Source organism: Neodiprion fabricii, chromosome 4, assembly GCF_021155785.1.
Source record: "Neodiprion fabricii isolate iyNeoFabr1 chromosome 4, iyNeoFabr1.1, whole genome shotgun sequence".
Taxonomy (NCBI): Eukaryota; Metazoa; Arthropoda; class Insecta; order Hymenoptera; family Diprionidae; genus Neodiprion; species Neodiprion fabricii.
In genome coordinates, this window is record NC_060242.1 from 40,335,681 (window position 1) to 40,344,512 (window position 8,832).

Here is an 8,832-nt window from a genome sequence, read left to right on the forward strand (position 1 = left end):
GCGATTGTGAGTCGCTCATTCGGGATCGAGGGGTCGGTAGAGAAATTTCAGCGGTAACTTGAGAGAAAGAAGGTAGAAAATATTCGGCGGCCAAGCGAGTATCATCAAGGGGAAGAGATAGATAGATAGATAGATCGCGTTTATTTATGCCATGACCCACTTGGGTTTTAAGGCAAGTAACATAAGATACAAGATCAGGATTTTACAATAGGTCTAGTGATAATAGTGCAACATAACAGAAGTGTAATATAATAAAAAGGATATATTACTAACTAAGAACCAGGAAGATAAAATATATAAATAGTTAACTAATAATAAATATACAATTTAAAGTTTATAATCAATAAAAATAATGATGGTTTACAATTTAAAGAACCGACGATAGGAATAAAATAATAGTGCACAATTTGATAGATGCAGGATAAGAATAAGAATAGGTAGTACAGGAAGATATATTAAATAAATTAAAAGTAATAATAAAATTAAGAATAACAATGAGAATAAACGTAAAACATAATAAAACGGAGATAGAAATACAATGAGAAGGAGAACAACAGTGGATAGACGAAAACCAGATAATCTATAACTTGAGAGAGAGATAGAGAGAGAGAGAGAGAGAGTATTTATTTGATCGCGGGGTAATACCCCCTAGCAACCATAGGCACACACACACACATATGTATATACATATATATATGTATGTATGTATGTATGTATAAAAATAAATTAAAAAAAAATAAAATTATACATACGTACAATACATAATATGGCGGTTAGTTAACAATACCAAAATAATGTAATATAAAATAGTACAAGAATTGAAATAAAATAGAAATAAAAATAGAAATAGAAACAGACACAAACCGAATGAAAAGCGTACACACAAAGAGGGCTGCCACATTCTGCGCGCATAATACATCGTACAACATTCATCAGACATCATACAGCATACATCGTACAATACATCTGACGATTTCAATAATTTCACAAACATCACCCTCGCTGCACATGCTCAGCCTCTTCCGCTCGCAAATATTCTAGCAGGCCAACAGGAAACACCGGCAAAGTGGACGCTGATGTGATTGACGGAGGCAAAGAGTTCCAAAAGTCAACGCTAACATACGCAAAAGACTTTTGATACGTCACCATACGAGCCGACGGTAGGACAAGAGTGTCAGTTCGGGGCGGGTCACGACGACGTGATGCATACTGACTTGGCTGAAAACGGTCGAATAGGCCAGGAAGCCCTTCATGTATGGCCTTATAGAAAATGCAACCAATAATGTACAATCGGCGATCGCGCAAGGTGAGCCAGCCGAGCCTTCGTCGAAAGTCAGATATGTGCACAAACCGCGTTTGACGAAAAACATAGCGCACACAATTGTTGAGCGAAACAGAAATTTTCCTATCTAGGCCTTCGGAAATGTTAGTGAACACTCCTGCACAGTAGTCACTTATCGGTAGGACAAGAGACGCGACCAGGCGCCTCTTAAGCGCAACATCCACGTCATAGGTTGTCATCCTCAACCGATATAGAGTAGACGCGTTACGTTTACACACTTCAGTAATGTGTTCCGTCCATGACAGTGTTCTATCTATTATAACCCCAAGATAACAAAATCTGGTTACACAATCAATAGGATGACCCCCCAGACTGAGAGGAGGGAGCTGCGTTGCACAGACCACGTTTACATATTTAGAGCTGCCGATAACCATGGCCTTAGTTTTATCTACATTCAGTCTAAGACGGTTCTCTACACTGCATAACCAGATACTCTCAATATCAGCATTAACCAAGGCTAATGTTTCGTTCACTTTAGACGGCAAGCAACTGAGATATATCACAAGATCATCTGCGTGAAGCAGATGGCGACATCGCGAGACGCAATGGGGGAGATTGTTTATGAAAAGTGAAAATAGCAACGGTCCGAGAACACTGCCTTGCGGTACACCTGTCAGGAGAGGACGTACCCGCGAGGTCGTACCACTAGAATCGCGAACCACTTGCATACGGTCAGATAGGTATGAGTTGAACCACTCAAGTACATTGTCAGATAGTCCGAAAGTTCGCATCTTCGACACAAGCAGCGCATGGTTTACCGTGTCGAACGCTTCATAGAAGTCCAAAAACACCACCAAAGTAACCGTGCGATCATCAATCGCAATCCTACAGTCATCTACCAAACGCAAGACGGCTGATCGCGTCCCCATACCCCACGAGATCCAGTCTGACGTGGATCGAGATAATTACCGCGCGCAAGATGCACCCCGAGTTGATCATATACTACCCATTCGAGCACTTCAGAGAGCGAGCAGAGAAGCGATATTGGCCTAAAATCTGACGGGCCAGTGGGATCGCGAACCTTCGCTATAGGCACGACAATTGAGGATTTCCACAACAACGGAATCGATGCAGTTGTTAGTAGAGAGTTCAGAAAATATACAATCAGCGGCATCGGTAGATCTTTTAATGTCTTAAACGCCTGTATCGGAAGGTTATCAGGGCCACATGCACGAGTTGTAATACATGACAGCGCACTGTTGACGCATCTGTTCGTGATCGGCGAGAACATGAATGATTCTATCTGCCTCTCGGCAAGGTTCTGTACCACTGGGCAATCATACCGCACAGTCACAGTACTAGACAGAAAGTGTTCGTTAAGATCATCGACAGTAATCCCACTAGGTAGAGCAGCCGGTGGTTTTTTACACTTGGCAAGACCAAGGTTCTCCATCTCACGCCAAAACGATCGCGCACCACCACAAGCATCGAACCGCTCTTGTATGTAAGTAGTCTTGGCGGCTGCTGAAGCACGCTTCACATCTCTACGGTACGCGACATATTCGGCGAAAACTTCCACACTGCGAGATCTCTGAAAGGACCGGTAACAGGCATTGCGCTCTTTCATCAGACTTCTGATATCTAGCGATAGCCAAGGCGCCGGTGATCGCCGCAAAGTAAATTCCCTGACAGGAACAGCACAATCCAGTACCTTATTCGTAAGGTTATTGAAAATTGACAACCGTTCATCCATTGAGAGCAGCAACGCAAACTGTGAGAAGTCAAACGTAGATAAGGCAGTAGAAGCAGCACCAAAATCGGCACGATCCCACGGCCGGTATCGAATAACACGCGCCTCTTGCTTGGGCACACCATACCTGACAGCAGCATGTATAAGATTATGCCCTGAGAGAAATGGACTCGACGATTGACCCCAGGACTCAAGAAGATTAATATTGTTAATAGCACATATATCGAGCCAGGTATCAGAGGTGGCAGTATGATGAGTGGGCTGCATTGGTACGATATCATATCCCTGCGACGCAAAAAATTCACTGAGGTGAACCGAGTCATAAGCTGCAGATGTCAGATCCGCATTGAAGTCACCAATGGAGAGAGAGAGAGAGAGAGAGAGAGAGAATTGAATCGAATTGAACTTTATTACAGATTCTATACAGTAAGACTTTATAATAGCCTTTTTGGGGCATACAACCCGCTCTCCTAATATTAGGTTTATGTTATACAGACATTTGGTATTCTATACTTTAAACAATTTTTGCCCTAGATTTTTGTGTACTAATTTTTACAAGAAATAGTATGTCCGTGGATGGTTAAGTTGAGTTGTATACATCAGGCAGTTTTTGGGACAAGCATTTCTTTATCCCCGTTATTGGCATGTTTAAGTGTTCATACAGATTATACCTGTTCCATACTTGTGAAGCGTGTACCGTAAATGAGCTGCTATATATTGCAGTACGGTGTTGAGGTACGTACAGACAAAGCTTGCTTTGCCTAGAGTCCCTATCGTGAACTGTCTTAACATATTTGAGGTTTTCGTACAAATATTTAGGCGTTGTGACGATGTATATATTTTGATAGACGAAAGTGAGAACCGGAGTTCGGACGGATTAGCGGATCAACGGAACAGCAGATCGGCAAAGTAGTAGGCCTACGACTTTAGAAGGAGAGAGTTGTGTATGGAGGTGTCAGGAAATCATAAAGTGTGTGAAATTAACTCAAATCCTGATCAGGTAACAAATTCAATAAATAACGACGAACTGAAACAATAAAGAAAGTCACACCATTCTAAAATTATAAATACGACACATCAACACTGTCCCTTCAAATTCTTTGAATAATTGTTCCGCTCGATTTTATCAACATACACTTTTACCGTCCGCTTTTGTGTTACTATTTTGTTTTATTCTCACTCGACTATTGTCTCTGATATCTTTTAACTTATGCACCTGTCCACTCATATTTTTTAAACTATCAAACCAAGTTTGTTGGGTTGCGACGTGCAGGGACTATAAATTGGGTATTCTGTACTATTAAATTATGATGGACTTCTTAAACCAAAATGACCCAAATGAGTGCATAATTTTCTCTTTGATCGTCACTAACTATTTCTCGTAATTGTCTATTTATTTCCTTTTCTTTTATATTTGACTTATAACTAATAAACTAAAATTCATTACAGCGTAGAATGCTTCATTACACTTGATATTAGCAATACGGTGCCTAACAACTTTCTTTCTTCTATTTGAAGCCACCGTACTTTGATATAAGTCGGCGTAATATGCCGGTCTCTGGGTATATTATAAAAAAACCTCACACATGCATTTTGTGCTCTTTGTAACTTGCAGCTCAGGTTACCGGACATACTCTACATAAGGATGAGACCATAGTCAACAATTGGAAAGATTAAGAGAGAGACAGAGAGAGAGAGACAGGGGAGGATATACAGAAAGCCGACAAATAACTCGGACTGTCCTCTGCTCTACAGATGCGTCGGCAAATCCGGTTTCGAGGTAAAATCAAGTGCTCGTAACGCATCCGCTGTTGTGCGAATTCCGCCGTGAGTCGCGTCAGCCAGAGAATCCGACCGAATTAACCCGCGACAAGACTCGCGCGTCGATATGTCGCGGCTGCCCGAATGTGTTTTCAACTATAATCCGCGGGCCGTTGCGCCAAATATGGATGCGAATACACGGAATATCGGTGTTCAGATCAGAGCGGTCAGATTTGTGATTTAATTCTCCACTCGCCGCGTTAGTACTCGGAATGAAACTGCAGCGTTATACGAAACTTGACACGATTTTTCAATTACTTTTATTTTTATTTCAGCGATGCGTTGTCAAGGCCGGCAACAAGTTTTGCTTAAGTATGAAGCTTATTCCACTGTCGGCTGACTCGTTCGTCAATCTGTTATCGCTTCGGTCAAATTTGATGAATAACTTGAAACAAATATAAACCAGGCTTTTTAACCGCCTGAAAAATCAATTAAATAGTCGATTTGGTAAACACAAATTGAATATGAATAGACATTTGTGATCTTTACAGATTATTACGAGCGTTGGGAATTCATCAACCATACCATAGTCGTCGGGGGATTGAAAATTCACCAAGGTTTTGCAATGAAAATGATCGCAGTGTGTTGTATATTCTACATGAAGAAAAAATAAATTATCAACCATAAAGCGATTGCGAGATCAAAATGCATAGTTTTTTTCTGTGGGAACCCCATTTTATTTCTTTTTTTTCCGTACTCGAATTCAGGATCCTTTAAAATAATTTCTCTGTTCCAGTCTTGTTTCCTACAATAATTTCAACTCACATCAAAATACACTGTGAATTATATTTGTGCGAATTCGCAATCATACGACGAACAGCGAATCCGTTACAATCATTGCTTTGAAATATCAATAAACGCGAGTTCCACGGATGAATAAATTTATTTTATCACGTCTTGGAAGGCTGGCCGTTTCATTCCACAGACTCCACATCCAGGACCTTGAATCACACCATGAATATACTCGTACCGCGACTCACGAGCGCAAGGCGATTGAGAGGAAAAGCATTCTAATTTCTTTCCGCCTTATCGGAGAGAAAGATTTCACCGACGTTACGGTAGTTCGAATCACCGGGTTCATCCCTCGCGTTAAATTCGTGGCTGAGTGTTGGCCCACTTCTTCCTGAGCCGGAATTTTTGAACCCTTCACGTGTAAATGTTCCCCCTCAACAATTAGTCTGATAGTTATCATTCTCTACTCCAGCGGTCTGCGATCATGATCGTTGTTATGACTAATACAATACCCGTACGTGTCCGTGTGATAGATTGTGAGCGCGTAGGTACAAAAATTCCAACCATTGTTGGCGGAAATGGAATAGCAGATTCAGAGGAAACGCAAGATAAGCATAAGAATGTGTCTTCGCCACCTCAGTGACGCGATGACGCTACCAGAAGATCCATCACACGACTCACGAGAACCTGGCTTCTAAGCACTTTCTGGAGTTCCATCGGCACCCGTCATTTTCATGCAGTACAAACATCATACCGTGCGAGTTTGGTATTTCAGACGTCTGTAATGCAATGATTGCGAGAGGACGATTTTCGACAGCCGGGTTATTCGGCGACCCCGCGAATCTCGCCCCAACGAAATCTCCCGACCAGCAAAATCCACCGATAGTACGACCCCGATTTCGTCCAAGGTCAAATGCGCCGCCGATCGCGAAGCGAGTCGAACGATTCTGACGGGTTTTTTCTCCCGGCAGCTACGCTGACATTTTTTTCTCCATTAACGTGACAGGCAGCACTCGTTGAAAAGTATATCTGTAGCAACTCTTACGCGCGTTGTTCCAGAAAGTCAAACATTTTAGTTATTTCAAACAAATATGGTAATATTTCACTCGAGACGTGATAGCGTGAATGCTAAAACTGAAAAATGCGTCCTAGAATATTTCTGTCAATGTTGAATAAGTTGTACGGAAAATCATACGACAGATGTCGTAAAGTTTGCAGAAGGTTATCAGAGAAACGGTCTCTTGATAATTCCTCTCATGAAAGATTGTTAAGGCGGGAAGGGGGGGGGGGGGGGGGGGGTAAGGTTTTCAGCGTAAAAAAAAAACCAATTTTTTTGTGAATTTTTTTTAAAAGTATGGATTGAGCAAAATTTAGTCAAACCTTTTGCGCATTATTAGGTATACTTTTAAAAATATTCTGTAATTTTTTCATGCGGAAATATTCAAAAACAAGCCGGTGACAGAGCTTGCCCCAGAACGTCTCAGAAAAAAAACAATTTGCGGTCTTCACTATGCCTCGGTTGGAAGTTATCTGATACCAAAAACCATTGGAATTTAGTCAAAGTATCATCAAATCCTCCCGCCAACGTTCTTTGATCATTTTTTTTTTCATTCAAAAATTTTTGGCGGCCATCTAAAGTGTAAACTGCTATTTTTCACGAAAAATCCCGCCATTTCGTGGGTGGGAAACCCCCTTAATGTGAAAAAAAAAATTTCAACTACACATTGGGGGGAGGTAATTTATATGTAGAAAATGTGTACCATGTTTGAAATGAATCGGTCAAGTAGTTTTCGAATGGCAGTGAACACGGACTTTGGAAAAGTAGTTTTGAGAGAAAATCACAAGCGCACGATCGAAAGTCCAACGACAAACTGACGCTCGTCTCTCGTTTTCAAATATTGTACAGTGTATAGTGTGCACAGAAGAGAATAAAATATGTCTTCATGGCTTTACTTACCTGTCTTTACTGAATAACATATTCTCGAAACGGAATAATGGACCAGAACGATAGGAGTAAATAACCTGTATTGCTGTCAGAGCTAAAGTGTTGAAGGGCGGGAGAATAACTAGACAATAACTTCAAGAGTTTTGCTCAGATCGACTTGATATTTTGGGAATATATTCTTGAAATGTTTATAAATAAGATAAGCCAAAAAAAAATTCGATTTTTCGAAACTGCAAAACCGTGCCCCCCCCCCCTCAAGTCTCAAACTTCGCCATCCCAGCTATCACCCCCCAACTGATACGCGGGTATTAACCTCGCTACTTATCAATCTTGACTTACTTCCTTCTTGGAATTTGAACCGTGACGTCGATATTTGTGGTGATCCAAAAAAATTTCCATGATCAATGTACACTGTCAATCACAAAATTCTGTTCAAACATTTGTCAACTCTGGCAACTTTGGATCTGCAGATTGTGGACTGACAATTGATTAAAAGACGTAGAATAGTGAAAATGAAGGAGATAAGCTCAGTCCAGAATTTTGTCGTCACTCCCTCGAAAACAATTGCATTTAGAAGTGAAAATGAAAATTACCACCATGAGATATACGAGATACTGATTTTGTTGAATAATAATACACTATGTAACAAGGAAATGAAGTAGAGTTTTTTTCCTGGGTTGATTATGGGACTTTATTTCCGACTCAATTTTTGCCGCAATATTTGTTTGAAAATTGGGACTTTTGAATTCGGTACATATTTCCCGCAAATCCGTCTTAGGGAGAAACATACCACTTTCATCGCGCTTTTGAGGTCAAATAAGTTAATTCTATGGTCCAGTAGAGCATAAAGTTGGTAATCTACTTTTCATCGACTGAACCGGAAATACATTTTCTGCTCGAATTGTACATCAATGCAAAGGCTACCATTCAAGGACAATACTAAGGCCGTGAGTTCCTATATCGCAGGATTCTCCAGTCGTGGAGGATTAAAAAGCTTACCAAGCTTTATACGACGATCATCTCATTGACACTTCATCATTGATATGAACTGGAGAAGAAATTATCAAAACATGAATTTATTGCAGAGAAAATCTCAAATGTCAGCCCGAAGTGCGCTGCAATACCTTTCGCTGCGCAGTGGTGTTTGTCACATGAATGAAACCGGAAACGAACATTGAAGACCGTGAGGAAAACAAACATTATCCAGAACTTGACCGAGGAAAGCATTTAAAATCAATCATCCAAGTTTCTGCTGAGCATCGTAAGTCTCAGAGTGACAATTCATACCTCTATCGAAGAACA

The 8,832-nt window shown here is 40.8% G+C and overlaps 1 protein-coding gene across 13 annotated transcripts in view; it reads right to left on the bottom strand.

Annotated features, from left to right (window-relative positions):
• LOC124181203 (pleckstrin homology domain-containing family G member 5) overlaps positions 1-8,832 on the bottom strand; it is a 185,482-nt gene that overhangs the window by 54,944 nt on the left and 121,706 nt on the right. The gene's annotated exons all lie outside the window — the stretch shown is intronic.